Here is a 21,734-nt window from a genome sequence, read left to right as displayed (position 1 = left end):
AGGGGTTTATCAGGCAGATTACCTAACTAGTGTTGATCAAGTGATTCCTGATTGGTTTAAGATTCCATTTCTGGAAGAGCCAAAATTGTGATTAAGATAAATCTCCATGGGGGGTTAGCACAAATGACTATTTTGGCCCTGTTTGTGATCTTGTTTTTTTTTTTAACAATTCCCTTTTTTTTTTTTTTTAAGATTTTATTTATTTATTTGACAGAGATAGAGACAGCCAGTGAGAGAGGGAACACAAGCAGGGGGAGTGGGAGAGGAAGAAGCAGGCTCATAGCGGAGGAGCCTGATGTGGGGCTCGATCCCATAACACCAGGATCCCGCCCTGAGCCGAAGGCAGACGCTTAACCGCTGTGCCACCCAGGCGCCCCTAACAATTCCCCCTTTTGATCAGACTCTCAGCCTAACAACTTATTAATGAAATACAGTTGGCCCTTGTACAATGCAGGGGATAAGGATGCCAACCCTCAGCAGTCAAAAATCTGCATATAATTTTTGACTCCCCAAAACTTTTACAAATAGCCTACTAATGACAGAAAGACTTAGAAACAGCAGTTGATTAACACGTATTTACATATTACATGTGCCACACACTGTATTCTTACTGCAAAGCTAGAGAAAAGAATATGTTAAGAAAATCACAAGGAAGAGAAAATACATTTACAGTACTGTACTGCATTTATTGAAAAACATCTGCATGTAAGTGGACCCACACGCAGTGCAAACCCATGTTGTTCAAGGGTAAATGTATAGCAGGGGCGCCTGGGTGGCACAGTTAAGCTTCCAACCCTTGATTTCAACTGGGGTCATGATCTCAGGGTCATGGGATTGAGCTGTGTCAGGCTCCATACCGGGTGTGGAGCCTGCCTGAGATTCTGTCTCTCCCTCTGCACCTCCCTACCCCAAAAATGCATGCATGTGCACACTCAGTTAAAAAAAAAAAAAAAAAACTTAAAAAATGTAAATGCAAAAATGTTATTACATAGACACAAACAAGTTTATATACTAAATATATTCCTTAAAACTCACACCTAAGTTATTTCATTTTAAATGTACTGGAGAAAGCCAAAAAGGAAAAAACTAACAGATACACACCTATAACTACATAAAAATAGTAACTGTTTAAAACTAAAGTAGGATAATTCATTAACTAAATAATGTAAGTGGCAGATTGGGAGAAAAATCCCTAAATAGACAAATGATTATCAACCATGATACATAACCCTAAAAACAAAGAAAAAAGAAAAACAATCCAGTATAAAATATGTATAAATGTGTAAATTATGCAAAGAATATAAACAGGCAGTTCAAATGCAAAGAATACACATGTCAATAACCCTACTAAAAAAACGCTTCATCTCACTAGAAGTTAGAAAATGCAAATTAAACTCAACAACAAAATACCATTTTTCACCTATCAGACTGGCAAAAATAAAAAAGACTTAACCACTACTGGTAAGGCCAAAGGGAAACAAGAACTCATACTTTTGGTGGGAATGTAAATTAGTCTTCCTTTTTTTACTCTCTAACCCAGCAATTTACACTTGTAGAAATGTATTCTACAAAAGCAGAACAGCAAAAATGTTTTAAACTCTAAACTGACTTACCTCTGCAATATCAGCCTAGAACTTAGTAATTCTACCTGACCAAGGACAGTATTGGCCCTAGACTCCAGGGTAAGGTTGAGTTTATTGATCCCAACTAGTGCCACCTACTAAATATAAGTAACAATAGCGGCTCTATCATCACACTGGCAAAATGAATTTGAAAAAAAAATAGCCTTTGCAGTACTGTCAACCCAAAAAAGCAAAAGGAAGACAAAGCAAAATGAATTATTTAAAGTCCACTATATCCAGTCATGAAAACAATTTGGGGTATTTCTTTTCTCTGAGAGCTTTACAAAAATAAAATTAACCAAACAAAATTAGTTTTAATTAACTAATAGGAAACAAGTTAAGACCAATACGAAGAAAATTACAAAGTTCTAAAAATGATAAAAACAGAAAAGAATATGTAAAGAAATAGCTCATACTGTAGGATGGTAGACTCAATTATGAAGGTACCAAATTGTCCTCAAATTATTTTATAAATTCAAAACAATTCTAATCAAAATCCCAACCAAATATTTTCTGAAACTTAATAATCTAAAACCTAACTAGAAATCAAATTGAGAATATCCAATAAAACTTTTAAAAAGACACAGTAGGGGATGGCGCACCTGGGTGGCTCAGTCAGATGAACATCTGACTCTTGATTTCAGCTCAGGTCATGGTCTTGGGATCCTGGGATCAAGCCCGCATCAGGCTCCACGCTCAGCAGGGAGTCGGCTTGAGATTCTCTCTCCCTCTGCTCTGCCCCTCCTCTCTTTCTCTCTCTCTCTCTCTCTCTCTCTCTCTCTCGAACAAATAAATATATCTTAAAAAAAAGAAGTAGGGGAGCTTTCTCCCCCTGCTCTCAAAAACTATAAAATAGGAATCTGAAATGGTATACCAGATTGATGCACAGATAAATATACAGAACAGAGGGGCACCTGGGTGGCTCAGTCATCAAGCGTCTGCCTTCAGCTCAGGGCATGATCCCAGAATCCTGGGATCGAGCCCTGCATTGGGCTCCTCCACTGGGAGCCTGCTTCTTCCTCTCCCACTCCCCCTGCTTGTGTTCCCTCTCTTGCTGGCTGTCTCTCTCTCTGTCAAATAAATAAATAAAATCTTTAAAAAAATATAGATAGATATATAGAACAGAATGAAAACCTCAGAAACTGAATAAATGGGAATTAAATATATGATAAAAGAGGAATTTCATCAGAAGGCAGATAGCATAATGGTACTGGTTGCCATGGACAGGCCACAAGATTATTTTTATAATAATCAAACAGTTTTCAGTTTTACAAGATGACAAGAGTTATGGGGAATGGATGGCAATGATGGTTGCACAATGTGAATGTACTTAATATCACTGAACATTTAAAAATGGTTAAGGTGTTCACCACAGCAAAAGGTGTTATTAGAGCTGTTGAATCACTATGCTGTACACCTAGAAACTAACGACATTGTGTGTCAACTATACTTCAATAAAAAACATTTTAAATAACAACAGAAAAATTTTTTTTCAAACAGTTAAGAAGGTATATTTTATACTATGTATATTTTACCACAATTTCTAAAAAGTTGGGGAGGGCACTTGGCAGGCACAGTCAGTTAAGCGCCTCTCAGTTTCAGCTCAGGTCATGATCTCCGGGTCTTGAGATTGAGCCCCATGTCAGGCTTCCTGCTGGGCGTGGAGCCTGCTTAAGAGTCTCTCTCTCTCCCTATGCCCCTCTCCCTCTTTGTCCCCCTCTCTCTTAAAAAAAAAAAGGCCCATACCAAGTTATTAACAGCAGTACTGGTGAAGAGGAGAAAGACTGGAGGGAAGAAGGAAGAGCAGGGTACAGAGAAGATACCATGAAAGGAAATTTCCCTTTTCTAATGTATAATCTTTTCTATCATTTGAGGGTTTTTTTTTTTTACCATATATTATATTACCTACACATTTCAAAAATGAAATTAATAAAAAAGATTTTTAATATAGTTCTCCCTCAATCAGAAATCTCAGAAAAGAGGTAAGTGTTATGAGAAAATTGAACAAAACCAAGGACAGCACTGGGAAGTATGCAGAATTATGTAATATCATGTTTCTATTTCCTGAATCAACCCTCTCTGAAAATGAAAGTGAAAAATCTCATAAAAGTATTAAAGTTAAATTGCATTTAATTATACATTTGACAAATCACCTTTACTGAAAAGAAAACTTTCATTGAAATTAGATCCCCAGGGCATTTGCTTCTCCCTGGTTATAATACTTCTTATATGCGGCTACCTCGTAGGAGTAGGTCTCTCCATGATCCAGTGAAAAAGTATTATAGAAAATAAAATTTCAACTTCAGGTATATACAAAGCTATTTAATCTTCAGTTGAACTGGACAGCCTTCCAAATCACTTATGTTGGCTCATACTGTGTGACTTTCAGGTCATACAGAAAAACAAAGTCAACGTCATACATTTATTTCTTCATTGTATTCGTCTGCCTGAAACTGAATTTAAAAGATGCTCAGAAAAAATCAACTACTGTCTGAAATTCATTTAAAAGAATATGCCCAGGGGGGCACCTGGGTGGCTGAGTCAGTTAAGCACGTGTCTCTTGATTTTGGCTCAGGTCATGATCTCAGGGTCCTGGGATCAAGCCCCGAGTTGGGCTCGAAGATCATCGCGGAGTCTGCTTCTCCCTCTCCCTCTGCTCCTTCCCCTGCTCACTCGCTTGCATGCTCGCTCTCTCCCTTTGCCTCTCTCTAAAATTAAAAAAATTCATTAAATAAATAGAATTTAAAAAAAAAAAAGAATATGCTCAGGAAAAAAAAATTTTAAATATGCTCAGGCAAATTCATTCTTTAAATCCAGGTAATGATTTTACACTACAATGACGGGGGGGGGGCAGGGGGGAAGCAGCAGCAGCAATAAGGGGTGCCTGGATGGCTCAGTTGGTTAACGACTGCCTTCAGCTCAGGTCATGATTCCAGGGTCCTGGGATCTAGCCCCTCATCGGGCTTCCTGCTCAATGGGGAGCCTGCTTCTCCCTCTCCCACTCCCCTGTTTGTGCGCGCTCTCTCTCCGCCAAATAAATAAATAAAATCTTTACAAAAAAGAAAAAAAAGAAGCAGCAGCAGCAGCAATGAGGGAGGTTGCTTTAAAACTGGTGATCAGGAAAGACGCGGTAGGTGGTTTAAACTGAGAGCTGAATGACAGAAACCAGAAACCAACCAGACTTGGAGAAGAACGCTCCAGGCCAAGAGAAGGTAAATGCAAACAGCATTAAAGTCAACACAAACAGCCCATTCAAAGAAAGAAACCGCTTGTGTGGCTACAGCTTAGAAAATGAAAGGAAAGATGGCAAGAGGTAAGGTTGCAGGGATAGGCAAAGATGAGATCATGTAGTACGCTGTAGGCCACCATAAGGAGTTTGGATTTTATAAGCCGTATTTTAAGTATCTGATCTCTGTGCTTTAATTTGCACTCTAACTTCTCAATTTAGCCCTTATTGCCTCACTTCAGGACTATATCATTATAATAATCTCCTAAATCTCCTTCCTAATTTTAGCCTTGTCCCACTCCAAGCCATTCTCATCACCACAGCAAAATCAAAATTTTTATAAAAGCAGTGTTATACATTATCACTCTTCTGCTCAAAGACCTTCAAGGGGCACCAAGATAAAAACACTGGCTCTTCAGTCAGAAGCTCAAAGTTCCCTGTAACAAGGCCCTAATCCTCTCCCTCTAACTTTACCTTCTATCATACCCCTAAACAAAACCTCATTCTAGCCAAACGGTTCCCTGAGTGTACATGCATCTCCCACCATATGACCTTAGCTCACAGTATTGATCCCTCACCTCCCCAAACTTTAATCCTTGACTCTTCTCTACATCACCATTTCTTCTGCAAAGAAAGTTCTACCTAAGTAGGGTGCAAGAAAGAATACTTCCACTGAGTAAGTAACATGAGGAAAAGCACAGAAGGTTGAATATGTCCATGATAATCACACACACAAAAATAGTGCCTATGACTGAGCAAAGGAGGCATGGTGAGATAGAACAGGAAATAAAGCCATTCAGCAGGACAGTTAAGAGCTATGTGACCTTATGCAAATTAACCTTTCTGGCCTTCAGTTTCTTCACCTGCAAAATGAAGGCAATAACAATGCCACATGTCGCAGTATTGTGGCAATTTATTCACTCACTCTGTAAAGATTTCCTGAGCACTTACTCTGTATGCCAGGATTGTTCTATGGATAGGGAGACAGCAGTGAACAAGACAGACAAAAACCTCTGCCCTGTAGTACTAAAATTTTGGTAAGGGAACCACCAAACAAGCAAAATAAACAAATATATGATATGATAGGTTATCTAGTGATAGATGAGACAGAAAACAAAATAAATAAAGCAGAGAAGAGGGAAAAGGAAAAAAGCAAAATTTTATTCAAGACACAGAAGAACTGAGGAAATAAGCCATGCAGTTCCAGACAGAAGAAATCAGAAATGAAAGGGCATGATCAAGGAAAAACAAGGAGGCTAAGGAGCTGGGGCAGAGAGTGGAGGGCAAGCGGTAAAAGATGGGGTCAGAGAAGTTACGAGGTGATCAGCTCAACACAGAACCTTACAGCCACTGCAAAGATTTTAGATTTTATTTTGCTAGAAATAAGAAGACACTGGAGGGTTTTCAGCATGATATGACCTGACTTTAACAGCATCTCTGATTAACTGCACCTCTCTAGCTGCTATATTAAGAATATACTATAAGAAACAAAGGTCAGGAAGAAAAGACCACTTAGGAGATTAAATTAGATAATGGCACTTAACACAATGCCTGGCATGTAAGTAGGTGTCCCTTAAAAAATGGTTATTTTTCCAGGAGTGGAAATGAATTTCTCACAACACTGGACCACAACACTAGTAAAATAGCCAGCTGAAGTTAAGACTGAAGTTTTGGGGTAAGGCAAATGTATCTCATAATCGTAGGCTCATCAAAAATAAAAATGTTTAAACAAGTAAAGACAACTTTTATAATTACCTATTTCCCATATAAACTGCAGAAGGCCTGTCCACATTTTTAGTAGCAGGCCACCATAAAGGCAGTGTCCTCAAAACAAAACAAAACAAAAGAATTTTAGGAAAGAAAGTATGCTTCAACATAAAAATATTTCAACCTGGAAAAATCTGCTCTTTTCAAATCTACTATTTCAAATGGCACCAACATTGGTTACCTCTATGGATCTAATAATCTTAAATTCTCAGAGGCAATATAAAATGCTGGTTGCAAGAACGGGCACTATTTAAAATAAAAAGGCAGTTATAACACTTTAAAAGAACTGCAAAGTAGGGGCACCTGGGTGGCTCAGTTGGTTAGGCAACTGGCTCAGGTCATGATCTCAGGATCATCTGATCAAACCCACATGGGGCTCTATGTTGGGCCTGGAGCCTGCTTAAGATTCTCTCTCCCTATTCCTCTCTAAAAAAAAAAAGAAGAAGAAGAAGAAGAAGAAGAAGAAGAAGAAGAAGAAGAACTGCCAAGTAACCTGCAGTGCTGAAAAGCTTTCATTTTGAAAATATAAATGCAGTTAACAGCTTGGAAAACTATGATTGACACTAACATGAATAATCCTCCAAAGAAGTCACTGGGTGGAGAAAAGGTATATGTGTACCCTGATCTCTCCTTCTAAACTCAGAGAATACAACTTAGAACCAAATTCCTATGTGACTCTATTTTCTGTTAGGCTCAAGGTTACAGGACTATCCCATTTCCATTCCTTAATCTTAAAATCTTCTAGTAACACTTCAAGCTACCCCAGACTTTTGTCTGTGAAATCAAGACTCCACACCATAGAAACACTACAGTTGCAAGAGGTAGTATATGGACTGCCAAAACCACAGAAAAAGCCATTTCAGTTTACGAGATGATGATTATATTGATAATAGCAACAACTATTTAGTAACTGCTTACTATAATGCCAAACATTCTTTTTTTAGCACTTTCCATTCTTATCTCATTAATTCTCAGAACAAGCCTAAGGTAGACATTATAATCCCCATTATACTGATAAGGAAAGTGTTAAGAATTTAAGCTACCTATAAGAGGCATACAGAAAGTGGTAGGAACTAAGAAAAGGGGGGGGGGCAGGGGAAGCTGGCAGACAGACAAAAAAGATTGGTTGAAACAAAGGAGCAAGAAATCAGAACAGCAAGGGACTTCTCAAAAGGAACATTGGAAGCTAGAAGCAAGCCCTTCAGAAATTCTACACAAAAAATGACCTCCAACCTAGATTTCTATTATTCTATTTTCATGGGTGGTAAAAGTGGTGGGTCTATGATAGGGGTCATCAAACTGCTCAACCTACTGTTTTTGCAAATAGTTTTATTGAAACACAGCCACATTCAGGGGCGCCTAGCTGGCTCAGTCAGTAAAGTACATAACTCTTGATTTATAGTCATGAGTTCGAGCCCCACACTGGGTATAGAGGCAACTAAGAAAAACAAATTAAAAAAAAAAAAACGGCCACATTCATTCATTCATGTATCATCTGTGGCTGCTTTTGTAATATAACCGCACAGAGGAGTTGCTCAGGCACAGACCCTGTAGCCCATAAAGCCTAAAATATTTATTACCCTGTCCTTTGCCAACAGAAAAATTTTGCCAACCCCTGGCCTATGAATACAAAAGCCAGCGACAGCCAGGAAAATGGAGGGCTGATGGCAGTTGATAAGAGTTTGCATAACGTTGGAAAATCAGGGTAAGACTGTAATGCACATTTTCCTGGGAAAAAACAGGTTTGCGATGCTACTTGAAGAGAATGCCAAGAAATCAGTTTCTTATTTTTATCCAGGTACTTACCTCCTGCCATTTAAGGAATTCTAAAGAAGGAACCTAGAAAATGTATAGTCATCATTAAATTATTTGGAGAACAATTATGAAATTATAGATTTCTAGAGGGTTTGCTTCTTTTACTCTATGCTTGCCCATCTTTTGAATGTTCTTTTTCTTTTTAAGATTTTATTTATTTATTTGACAGAGAGACAGCCAGCGAGAGAGGGAACACATGGGAGAGGAAGAAGCAGGCTCCCATCGGAGAAGCCTGATGTGGGGCTCGATCCCAGAATGCTGGGATCACGCCCTGAGCCAAAGGCAGACGCTTAACGAATGAGCCACCCAGGCGCCCCTCTACTACTTTTTTTTTAAACTCTTTAAATTTATTTGACAGAGAAACAGAGCGCACACAAACAGGGGAGTGGCAAGCAGATAAGAGGGAAAAGCAGGCTCCCTGCTGAGCAAGGAGCCTGATGAGGGCTCATCCCAGGACCCCGGGATCATGACCTGAGCCAAAGGGAGACACCCAACAGACTGAGTCACCCAGGCACCCCATCTTCTTTTTTTCCTTTTTTAAAGTAAGCTCTACGCCCAACATGGGGCTTGAACTCACAACCCCAAGATCGAGAGCTGCATGCTCTACCAAGCCAGCCAGGCACCCCAAATGTTCTACTACTTATTAACACTTCCAGGGAAGGTGGACAGCGAAAACAAAAATATGTGACAGGCAAGCTGGCCAATTCTACTATATCAGTAGGTAAACACACTGGGAAAAGAATTGGCAATTATTATAATATATTAAAAAAACTAAAATTTTAAATACCAACAAAGTGGGGTGCCTGGGTGGCTCAGTCAGTTAAGTGTCCAACTCTTTTGATTTCAGCTCACTTCATGATCGCAGGGTTTTGAAGACTGAGTCCCGTGTCTGGATCCGTGCTGGGCATGGGGCCTGCTTAAGATTCTCCCTCTCTCCCTCTGCCCCTCCCCCCACTTGCTCTCTTAAAAATAAAGAAATATCAACAAAGTAATTTCAATGTAAGCCAACAGTGGGACACATCTGCAAAAAAAACTCTAAAATGGAGGTTTGGAGGTCTGGTATCCAGTTCCTGAGAGGAAATCATTCCTCTATATGCGAAGCTGCTTGTCTAAATCTGGACTACTATATCCTGTTTGGGGCACCATCTTTTAAGAGGACAAGAAGAGGCCAGTAAAGGTGGTGAGAATATGCAGAAACTATGGTGTATTAAACAAAGACTGAAATCATTGACTATTTTAATTTGTTTTTGTTTTAATTTAATAAGCATTACTATGTCATTAAACATTAAAGCCATTAATTCATCAAACAATCAACTGGGATGCCTGGGTGGCTCAGGCAGTTAAGTGTCGCCTTGGGCCACAGGTCATGATCCCAAGGTCCTGGGATCAAGCCCCATGTTGGGCTTCCTGCTCACTGGGGAGTCTGTTTCTCCCTCTCCCTCTGCTTCTCCCCCCCACTAATGTTCGCTCTCTCTCTCTCTCTCGCTCTCGCTCTCTCTCCCCAATAAATAAAATCTTTTAAAAACTCATTAAACAACCAACAAATATTTATTGAAACACTCTAATTGGCCAGCCATTGTTCTAGGACAAAAATGCCTGACCTCTTAGAGCTTACATTCTAGTGTGAAACACAGAAAACAAACAAATAAAACAACAAATAATGTAATTTTAAACACCTACAATCGTACCACTGACCACAGCCTTTCATTCCTCTGAATTTCCATATGCATGTATATAAATTTTTATATGTATTTAATTCTTTCATAATTTAAAGCAGTAATCTTGGCATTTCAGGTTCTACTCTTCATTTAACATTTTTTTAAGATTTTTATTTATTTATTTATTCATTTGAGAGACAGAGAGCAGGAGCAGGGGTAGGAGCAGAGGGAGAGGGACTAGAAGACTCCATGCTGAGGGCAGAGCCCTGAGTGCCCTGAGATCATGACCCAAGCTGACACCAAGAGTCAGACACTTCCACTGAGCCACCCAGATGCCGCATTTAACATTATTTTGAGAACTTATTTTCCAAGTTGCTTCAAAGCCTTTAATTTGTATTTTTTACTTTTAATGCTACAATTCAGTTAATATTCCCCTATTCTTCAGTACATGTTACCTCCAGCCTTTGCTATAAGCGCAACAAAGGACCAGAGTGGGGTGATTTCCCTTTCCAGAGGAACCCGGGCAGGGTAAGCAATGAGCTGCTGGGTTTGCAGCAGATCATTAAACTGATAGTAGGAACCCACATCATTAGGACTAACACGCTTAAATAAGAAAGGAACAGGCCAGGGGCATCTGGGTGGCTCAGTCAATTGAGCATCAGACTCTTGGTTTCAGCTCAGTCATGATCTCAGGGTAGTGGAATTGAGCCCCTTGTCCAGCTCAGCGCTCAGTGCGGAGTCTGCATGTTCCTCTCCCTCCCCTTCTGCCCCTCCCCCTCACACGCACTCTAAAATAAACAGATAAAATCTTTAAAAAAATAAAAGAAAAAAGAAAAGAAACAGGCCATATCCAATCACTCCAGGCAAAACCTCAGGTATAAAAAGAATTCTTGTTCAGGTGACAGAGAGTCAGAGATGTGGGCTCTATTCAGGAAACCTAGTTGACTATAGTAAGGACAGAATCCTCTGGAATGCTTGCACTATGAGATAGTGCAGGTTCAAGCCCAGAGTAACTTTTCTCAAATTCCTTGAAAGTCTATGCAGAACCAACAAATTAACATCCAAAAATAGTCATGAGCCACTGCACAGACCATGAGGATTTGCAAGGACTTGAAGATAATCAGTCTCAAAATCAAAGATGATTTTCATTACCACTGGCTAGAAGATTTAAGATGTGGGAATGCATCATGAAGATAATTTTTTTTTAATAAAGATAATTTAAAGGGTCATTCGAAGGTTGTCATGGAAGCACGTATAGACTATTTCACATATATGCTCTAGAGGATCCTGGAATGGAAGTTTCTGAATGGAAGATTTCAAGTCAGTACAATGAAAAGTGGTAAGCTCTCTATCACCAAATACATTTAGCAAAAAGTGACTGAACAACTTTTGCGGCTTTGTAAAGGATAACCAGAATCTGACAGGAGTTTTTTTTGTTGTTGTTCTTTACCAATATCTTTAATTCGTTTTGGGGGTTTTATTTGTTTTGTTTTTAAGACTTTATTATTTATTTGAGAGAGAGAGAGAGACAGCCAGTGAGAGAGGGAACACAAGCAGGGGGAGTGGGAGAGAAGAAGCAGGCTCGATCCCAGGACCCTGGGATCAGGCCCTGAGCCCAAGGCAGACACTTAACGACTGAGCCACCCAGGCACCCCTCGTTTTTGTTTTTATCAAAATTATCCATGAACAGAGACTAATGAGGTGAATAAGTACAACAGCTTATTACAGAAGACAGTGATCTTCTACTCCAACAATTTCCCAATTCCAGGGGCAAATTTTCAACTTTTATGGCTGAATCTTTTGGTATATACTTCCATATTATTACATGTTTTTTCTTTTTTTCTTCTCTCCAGTTTTAGGCACTATTAACTTACCACCACAGAAGATGAGAATTTAGCTCTCCTTCCTCTTCACATCTCTATACATGTGCGTACTTCCCATCCCCTAGTCTTCCCAATATAATTATGTAATTCTAATTAAATCAATACTCAAGGTTCATATAAATCCTATTCAGAGCTGGGCATGCAGCATAATTATTAAGCTAGGCTGCACAAACAGATCCCAAAATATGAGCCTGGTGAGTGAATATTCAGGCCATTAATTAAGCCAGTTCTCTTCCAGTGTCATCCCAGGACTCAGGCTGACAGCAGTTCTGCCATCTTGACTACAAGGCTTCTGAGGCTGTCCCGCATGTTGCAGCCCAGATAGCCAGGGGAGGCTGACAAAATTGGAGCACATGAAGGAGGTCAGGCCCACTTCCGCTAGAAAAAATAAGCCATGTATCTAATCAAACTGCAATAGAGACTAGGGAATTCTGACTAACTATATGCCCAAAGAAAGGGAGAGCAAATTTGAGTAGTTAGTGGCCTTTGCGACATATGCCATGGTTATGAAAAAAACTGTAATGGACCTTAGAAACAGATGGCAGAGGAAGAGGAAAGAAAGGATATAAGGGAAAATAAGTCAGATAACCAAATCTAAAGGAAGATTAATAAACATCCCACAAAAATGGAGAAAAATTAAAAGGTGATTAATTCATTCAAGAAACAGTGTCCTTGGGGCGCCTGGGTGGCTCAGTTGTTAAGCATCTGCCTTCAGCTCAGGGCGTGATCCCGGCGTTCTGGGATGGAGCACCACGTCAGGCTCCTCCGCTGGGAGCCTGCTTCTTCCTCTCCCACTCCCCCTGCTTGTGTTCCCTCTCCCGCTGGCTGTCTCTCTCTGTCAAATAAATGAACAGAATCTTAAAACAAACAAACACTGTCCTTTTGTTATGTACCACACTCCACGTTAAGGACAATAAAAAACATACATTAAATGTAATGTGTATCCTCAATTAGATCCTGGAACAGAATAAGGACATTAATGGAAAAACTAATGAAATCCAAATAAAGTCTGGAGTTTACTAACAGTGATGTACCAACACTGGTTTCTCAGTTTGGACAAATGTACCACAGTAATGTAAGATGTTAACATGAGGGGAAAATGGGTGAGGGGTAGACAGAAACTCTCTGTATAGTCTTTGCAACTTCTCTATAAACCTAAAATTGCTCCTAAAAAGGATTAAAAAAAAAAAAAAAAAACCTTGTTATAAAGGTGCAACCACTCCATTTCCTCAAAAAAGTATACAATCACCATGTGATCCAGCAATTCTACTTCTAGATATACACTCGAGAGCTCTGAAAGCAGAGACTCAAAGAGATGTCTGTACATCCATGTGCACAGCAGCAGTATTCACAATACACAAAATGCGGAAGCAATCGAAGTGTTCATCACAGATAACAAGATAAACAAAAAAAGGTGGTATTTACATACAATGGAATATTATTCAGCATTAAAAAGAAATTCTAACACATGCTACAATATGGATGAACCCTGAAGACATTAGGCTAAATGAAATAAGCCAGTTCCAAAAGGACAAATATTTTGCATGATTCCACTTATGTGAGGTACCCAGAGCAGTCAAATTCATAGAGACAGAACGTATAATGTGGTTGACAGGAACTGGGGGGAAAGAATAGTAAGCCAGTACTTTATGAGTACAGAGTTTCAGCTTGAAAAGATGAAAACTCTAGAGATGGATGGTGGTAACTGGCTGCATAACCATGTGAATGTACTTAGTGTCAAAGATCTGTACACTGAAAAATGGTTACAATGAGAGCCCCTGGGGGCACAGTTAAGCTTCCAACTCCTGGTTTCGGCCCAGGTCATGATTTCAGAGTGGTGAGACTGAGCCCCGTGACCGCACTGATTGCAGAGTCCTCTTGAGATTCTCTCTCCTTCTCCCTCTGCCCCTCCCACTTGTGTGCTCATTCTCTCTTTCCCTAAAATAAATAAATCTTTTTTAAAAAATGGTTACAATGATTAACTTCATACATATTTTACTACAACTAAAAAATCGGGGCACCTGGGTGGCTCAGTTGTTAAGCGTCTGCTTTCAGCTCAGGTCATGATCCCAGAGTCCTGGGATCCAGCCCGCATGGGCTCCCTGCTCAGTGGGGAGCCTGTTTCTCCCTCTCCCACTCCCCCTACATGTGTTCCCTCTCTCACTGTCTGTCAAATAAACAAATAAAATCTTAAAAAAAAAAAAATACTTCCAATCAACAGAAAAAAGATCTAAAACAAATTCTGACTTCCCTGAGACTATGACATCTAAAGTAGTTTTGAGCAAGCCAGTCATACTAGGGAAGAAAATGGGAGGTGGGGGGTACTGAATACGACAGAGGCACAGCAAGTATGGTAGTCTACAGCAGGGTCAGCACACTGCAGCCCTGTATGCCATGTGCTGCCATAGGTTTTTGTACAGTCCACAAATTAAGAATGGTTTTCACAATTTTTAATGTGGGGGGAAAAAAAGTTAAAATTTAAAGTTGAAAAAAAGTTAAAATAGGGGTACCTGGTTGGCTCGGTTAGAAGAGCATGTGACCCATGATCTCAGGGTCTTGAGTTCGAGCCCCCCATCAGATACAGAGATTGCTTCAACTTTTTTAAAAAATTAAAATAAAATTTTATGACATGCAAGAATTATATGAAATTCCAATTTCAGTGTCCATAGTTTCCCTGGAACACAGCATAATCATTTGTCTACATAACGTCTATGGCTGCTTTCATGCTACCACAGCAGAGTCAAATAGTTATGACAGAAACAATAAAGCCTTGGGGCGCCTGGGTGGCACAGCGGTTAAGCGTCTGCCTTCGGCTCAGGGCGTGATCCTGGCGTTATGGGATCGAGCCCTACATCAGGCTCTTCCGCTATGAGCCTGCTTCTTCCTCTCCCACTCCCCCTGCTTGTGTTCCCTCTCTCGCTGGCTGTCTCTATCTCTGTCGAATAAAAAAAAAAAAAAAAAAAGAAAGAAACAATAAAGCCTCCAAAACTTAAAATATTTACTATCGTGCCCGTTACAGAAAAAGTCTACCAAGCCCTTGTCTAGAGGCCTGAGAGTAGTACATTTAGTATGGCTAAATCAAAAATACGTATGAGGAAGACACATGGCAAATGAGATAAACCAGAAGGTAGTAGGCTTAATGTGCTAAGCTAAGGAATCTGAACTTGTCTCAACTTGATTCCATTTACTATGAGAAGCCACTGAAGAACTGTGTAGAAAGTAATCTGATCAGATAAACTTTATGTAAAGACAATTATCCACTTGCTTTTAAAGGTATCTGAGCTATTCATTTACTAAAAAAAAAAAACTTCCCACTTAAAAAAAAAAGGCCTTAAAAAATAAATAAAGCTAAAATTTAAATTTAAGAAAAGCCTAGAAGCATCAACATGGTTAACAGTGATAGCATATTAAAAATTTTTATCTCCTGGGGCGCCTGGCTGGCTCAGACAGTCAAACATGAAACTCTTGATCTCAGGGTTGTGAATTCAAGCCCCATGATGGGTGTAGAGACTACTTAAAATCTTAAAAAAAAAAACAAAAAAATTTATCTCCTTCTTTGTGCTTATTCATGTTTTTCAAATATTCAAATCTGAATTATAAAGCTGCTTTTATAACCCAAACACAAAACTCAGTATTTTTAAACTCCTATTCATATGCACACAACATTTGCTTTGTACGTTCTATACTCTTCTCCCCCACCCTCAGGTAGAAATGTCTAGGAAAAGCTACACACAGCTAAACTATGAAAGCATGCCTCTGTCACACTTGCAAAGGAAAAATGACATTCTACTTTTTCAAATTACATATTTGCTTTATAGACATGAAAGAATAACATACTTGAATGCAAGTACTGGCAAGGCACTCTCTTCCTCCATAGGGCTTTCATCACATTGAACAAATGGCCAAATCAATATTTTAATGAAACTAAAAATGTTAAAAGATAGGAGAAAATGCAGAGCTTGAAAATCAAGTCAAAATGTTGAAAATTGATAGAAGACTGCATATAACCCTGAGAATATAATTGTGTGTTTAAAGAAATGCAAAGTCCTTGATTTATACCACAGTACTTTGCACTTAATGATACACCACTTGTTAAGATTAAATTCTTTTTTAATGTTGTTTCAGTTCTTCCACTGAACTGTCGGGGATTCGTGTGCAGGGAACCAGGTCTTTTATTTCTTTTGTGTGTCCCCCACAGCACCTCCATACACTGCCCATATATGGTAGGTGCTCAATACATGCTTAAAATTGAGTGACAAAATAATTAACCCTACTTTGAGCTCACAGACTGAAACCCTCACACCTGCAATTCATACCCTTAAGCCCCTCCTCTACCCAACAGTTTAAAGGACATTCCCGGGGCGAGGACTGCTGATTCTACTGGATTCATAACATTAGGCTTCTTCTCCAGCAAAGAGCTCAAAGTACACATCTAATGTTAAAATAGAATTCCTGACTACTGAGAAGGTGGGTGGAAAAGCAGGCAAGTGAAGGAAAAATCTATTATAATAGCTTGCCTGCAAAGAAATGAGCATTATTCAGTCCTAAAGATTAAAACATCCCTCAAATGTCTCTGAACTAAGACCCCTAACTGACATCATTTCATTAAACTTTATACTAGCTAAATTCTATCACAACGAATATTAAAACCAAAAATTCGCCATTAAAAAAATCCTAAAAATCTCAAGCCAGTTTCTGTCTGATATGCCAGCTTGAGCAGCTCCTTTGCCCCCCACTCCCTGGGCATCTAGCTGATGGGAGCTCATGTTTGTTTTTTCATCTCAGAGGTAGATGGTTGGCAGAAAGCAGACTTCGATTGGACCAGGAATGAGATGTTGGTTGGGAGCCCTGTGAGCCACGGGGCAATAGATGGATGCAGCCTGATGTGCTTGGTTCAGTCTGTCCTGCAACAGGAATTTCTCAACTGTGGAGCTGGAATACAAGGCTTCTTGGAAAAAATGGACACTGCGCTTTCCTGAGAAAGGGTGATTGTTCTGGTTGAATCAGTCTCAAGTGTTTTGTGTAACCTGAGGACTGTCTGGAGGCCTTTGCCCATTTTGAAGAATCCAGGATTATGGTTAAACTTCGTAAAACTTTGTAAAACTTTTAACTTGTATCCTATCTGGAGAGAGAAAATAAAATTCTTTAAACAAAAAAAAAAAAAAAAAAAAAATCCTAAAAATCTCAGCCACCAGTCCATATGATTGTGTTAAGATCTAGTTGTAATTATTTATTCTCCCAAAACAAAACTACTAAACTTTTTCAAAGCATTATGATTGAACATCTACCACATGCTAAGCCCTGGAAAAACATGAATAAGAAAACCAGTCAAAATATCAACTGATTTTATATTCTGCTATAAATTAACGTATGACCAACAGAGCTGAGGAAGTACCATGCAGTGAGGAGCCAACTTCTATCTGTGGAAATGTGGAGAAATTACATACCAAATCTATGCTGGACATTGAAGGCTTGAGTAGGAGTTTGAGGCAAAGAGCAAGAAGAGGGGGAGAAAGAATATTCCTGGCAAAGGCAGAGCTATAGACAAACGAGCACACCTGGCATGGCAGACAGAGGATAAAGAGGCAGGGGAGAGTTAGACATCGATGGGTCTGGTATGAAAGCTATGAAAGTTGGAATTTATGCCCCCAGGTAATGGACACAAAGTGGAAATCTTGAGGTAGGCAGTGACAAAAACCTGAAGAAAAAAGAGCCTAGGTCATATTAAAATCCTCTCAAAGGCACGATTTCATATTACACCATATAGACACAGCTCCGTAAATACTGTGCTGCTGCAGATACAAAAGAAATTTAAGTGTAACCTATTCTTCTGTCCATGCTTTCAACTGAGTCTCAGGACAGGCATTGGCCCTCTTTACTTCCTGCCTGATCTTACCAGACTCATGGTTTTAAAACACTATGTATTAATGATATTCCAAATGTATATTCACAGCCCTGACTTTTTCTCTGAGCTCCAGACTTAAGCAGTCAACTGCTTACTCAATACTTATCCCTAGATACCTAGTGATATCTCAAACTCAACATTATCCAATGAAACTCTTCATTTTAGGGGCGCCTGGTGGGCTCAGCTGGTTAAGCATCTAACTCTTGATTTCGGCTCAGGTCATAATCTCAGGGTCATTGAGATCAAGCCTGCTTGAGATGCTCTCTCTTAAAAAAAAAAAAAATGATGCTCTCTCTTCTCCCCCAAGTCCCCCCCCCACAGTGGGGAGTCTGCTTGAGATTCTCTCCCTCTGCCCTTTCCCTCCCATTCTCTCTCTCTAAAAATAAATAAATATTTTAAAATAAATAGAAATAAACTCTTCATTTTAAATCCCAAACTAGGGGCATCTAGGTGGCTCAGTCGTTAGGTGTCTGTCCTGGGCCCTGCATTGAGCTCCCTGCTCCGCGGGGAGCCTGCTTCTCCCTCTCCCACTCCCCCTGCTTGTGTTCCCTCTCTTGCTCTCTATCAAATAAATAATTTTTAAAAATAAACAAATAAAATAAATCCCAAACTAGCTCCTTCCAGTTTTCATCTCTGTACGTGGCACTGGTTGCTCTAGCTAAAAACCTTGTTATCACCTTTGATTCCCTCTTTCTCTCACTTCCAACTAAGCTATCAGCAAACTCTATTGCTTCCACCTTCAAAATATACCCTGAATCAGATCCCTTCTCACTGCCTCCATCACTTCCTCCCTGATCCAAGCCACCATACTTCTGCTTACCATTCCAGTGACTTCCTAAATGGTCTCCTACAGCCCCTCTTGTCTCTACAGCAAAGTGATCTTTTAAAAACATAAATTTAAAAAATAAATTTAAAAAATAAAACATAAATTTGACTGTATCATTTTTCTTCATAAAACTGTCCAATGCATCCCATCACACTCAGAATGAAATCCAAGGCCCTTCTGATCTACCAGACCCTATACCATCTGAGACCACCCACTACCCAGTATCATTTCCTAACACTTCAAATTATTACCCCAGCAATCTCCAAACTATAGCACACTAGCCTTTTTACACTTCCTTGAAAAGGGCAAACTGATTCTCACCCCAGAGTCTCTGCATTAGTACTCTCTCTCACCACTTGAAAATGCATCACATTGGCCTGGCATGTTCCTTATCATTCAGCTCTCTTTATGCTCAAGGGTTACCTCAGAGAAACCTTACCTGACAACCTATCTAAGAGAACCACCAAACCCACCACACCACTCACGACCCTCTCATACTATTTTCTTCACAGCACTTAGATAATATCTGAAATCATATTATTTATTAGTTTATTGTCTAGAGTGTAAATTCCATGAGAACAGGGCCTTTGTCTTATTCACTGCTCAATCCCGAGCCCTGGTATAATACCTGGCATTCAATAGGGCTCATTAATTATTTGTTGTTGAGTGAACAAAATTACCTAACTGGTCTAATCTACCTTATATTTTTATCTTGTTGTGCATAACTGAATTTGCTTTCCTACTTTTGGATTTATATCACATTCATGATTACCAGGCTTATTCTTCCTAGAACAGAGAGCTAAAGCAGTTTAAAGACTGTTAAAACAAGCTATACTATACTAAAGCCTTTAATTCCTTTCTATAATTAGCCCTGTCAGCAACTTGTCCAGTTGTTTTTCTTTGACTATAACTTCCATTATCCTCTATGTTATCAGAATTTTCAATGTACTACTTATCATAAATGCTATTGATAAAGGCGGACAGACATGCCAAGAAAGTTATATTTTTTTATATTGCAAATTTTTTTTATATTGCAAGTAACACAAGTTTAGGGCTGTTTTGTTTTTTTTTTTTAAGATTTTATTTATCAGAGCCAGAGAGAGCACATATAGTGGGAGCAGGGGGAGCAGCAGGCAGAAGGCGAAGCAGGCTCCCCACTGAGCAAGGAGCCCGATGCGTGACTCGATCCCAGGACTGTGGGATCACGACGTGAGTCAAAGGCAGATGCTTAACTAACTGAGACACCCAGGCATCCCTGGGGTTTGTTTGTTTGTTTTAAATAAAGAAAAAAGAAAAAGAAAAAGAAAAACATAGAAAAGCAAACATTTAAAAAACAAATTCACAGGCAAGTGATGAAGGTCACCACCAAGAGCAACAAGTCATGTTATAGTACATACTCTAACCCCAGTCTACTAATGAGAAAAATATTAAATCCCAACTGAGGGACATGCTATAAAATACTGACTAGTACTCCCCAAAACTGTCAAGGTTATCAAAACTAAAGTCTGCGCTCTCTTTTGTCAGGCACGTGGCACTGGCAGGATGAGCAAGTGCTGCAGTCTCCTACTGCAAGGACGTTCTGTAGCCACCGACTGAGATACAAGTGACGTGATAAACAGTAGAAGAAAGATCATTTGGGCACAGTCCTGAATGCCAACCCTTTTGGAAGCGTTTCCCATGCAAAGGGAATTGTGCAAAAAAAAGTAGGGGTTGAAGCCAAGCACCCAAATTTTGCCATCAGGAGGTGTGTCGGGGTCCAGCTGATCAAGAATGGCAAAAAAATCAGTCTTTGTACCCAATGATGGTTGTCTGAATTTTATTCAGGAAAATGATGAGGTTCTAGTTGTTGGATTTGGTTGTAAACGTCATGCTGTCAGTGACATTCCTGGAGTTTACTTTAAGGTTGTCAAAATAGCCAACGTCTCTCTTTTGGCCTTACACAAAGGCAAGAAGGAAAAACCAAGACCATAACTTTGGATGGTGAAAACCTGACATAATGAATTTTCATATGCCAAAAAGAGTCTGAGAAACTTTTATAACCAAGAAGATCCCAAAGGGACATAATTACCGAAAGTATTGTGGCTGTGTAATAGACAGTTCTGAAAGGCAACAGCTTCATATGAACTCTCTGGAGATGCCTTGGAAGATAAAGCAACCAGCTTTGTTTGCAATGAAGCTACAGCAATCTTGATAATACATCCCTTGTTTGTCTTCACTTTTTCCCTACCTCACTTCCTTTTCCTCCCTCACACCTTCTTCCCTGGAATTTCAAACAATACAGCATTAGTATAGCAGCATTATCTACAATAGCCAAATTATGGAAACAGCCCAAGGATCCATCAACTGATGAATGAAGAAGATGTGTTATATACACACACACCATGGAAAATTAGTCATAAAAAAACGAATGAAATCTTGCCATTTGCAACAACATGGATGGAGCTAGAGAGTAGAATGCTAAGTGAAATAAGCCAGAGAAAGAAAAATACCATATGATTTCACTCGTATGTGGAATTTAAGAAACAACAAATGAGGGGTGCCTGGCTGGCTCAGTCTGTGGAGCATGCGACTCTTGATCTCGGGGTTGAGTTCGAGCCCCACACTGGATATAGAAATTACTTAAATAAATATTAAGGAAAAAAAGAAACAAAACAAATGAGCAAAGGGGGAAAAAGAGAGGCAGGCAAACCAAGAAACAAACTCCTAACTATAGAGAACAAGCTGATGGATACCAGGAGGGAGGGAGGTGGGGGGATGGGGATAAATTATGAGGATTAAGAAGTACACTTGTTTTGAAAAAAAAAAAAAAAAGGGGGGCGCCCGGGTGGCTCAGTCGTTAAGCGTCTGCCTTCGGCTCAGGGCATGATCCCGGAGTCCTGGGATCAAGCCCCACATCAGGCTCCCAGGGGAGCAGGGAGCCTGCTTCTTCCTCTCCCACTCCCCCTGCTTGTGTTCCCTCTCTCGCTGGCTGTCTCTCTCTCTCTGTTAAATAAATAAATAAATAAATAAATAAATAAATAAATAAATAAATA

Source organism: Ursus maritimus, unplaced genomic scaffold (assembly GCF_017311325.1).
Source record: "Ursus maritimus isolate PB19 unplaced genomic scaffold, ASM1731132v1 scaffold_35, whole genome shotgun sequence".
Taxonomy (NCBI): Eukaryota; Metazoa; Chordata; class Mammalia; order Carnivora; family Ursidae; genus Ursus; species Ursus maritimus.
This window is presented reverse-complemented; position numbering follows the sequence as displayed.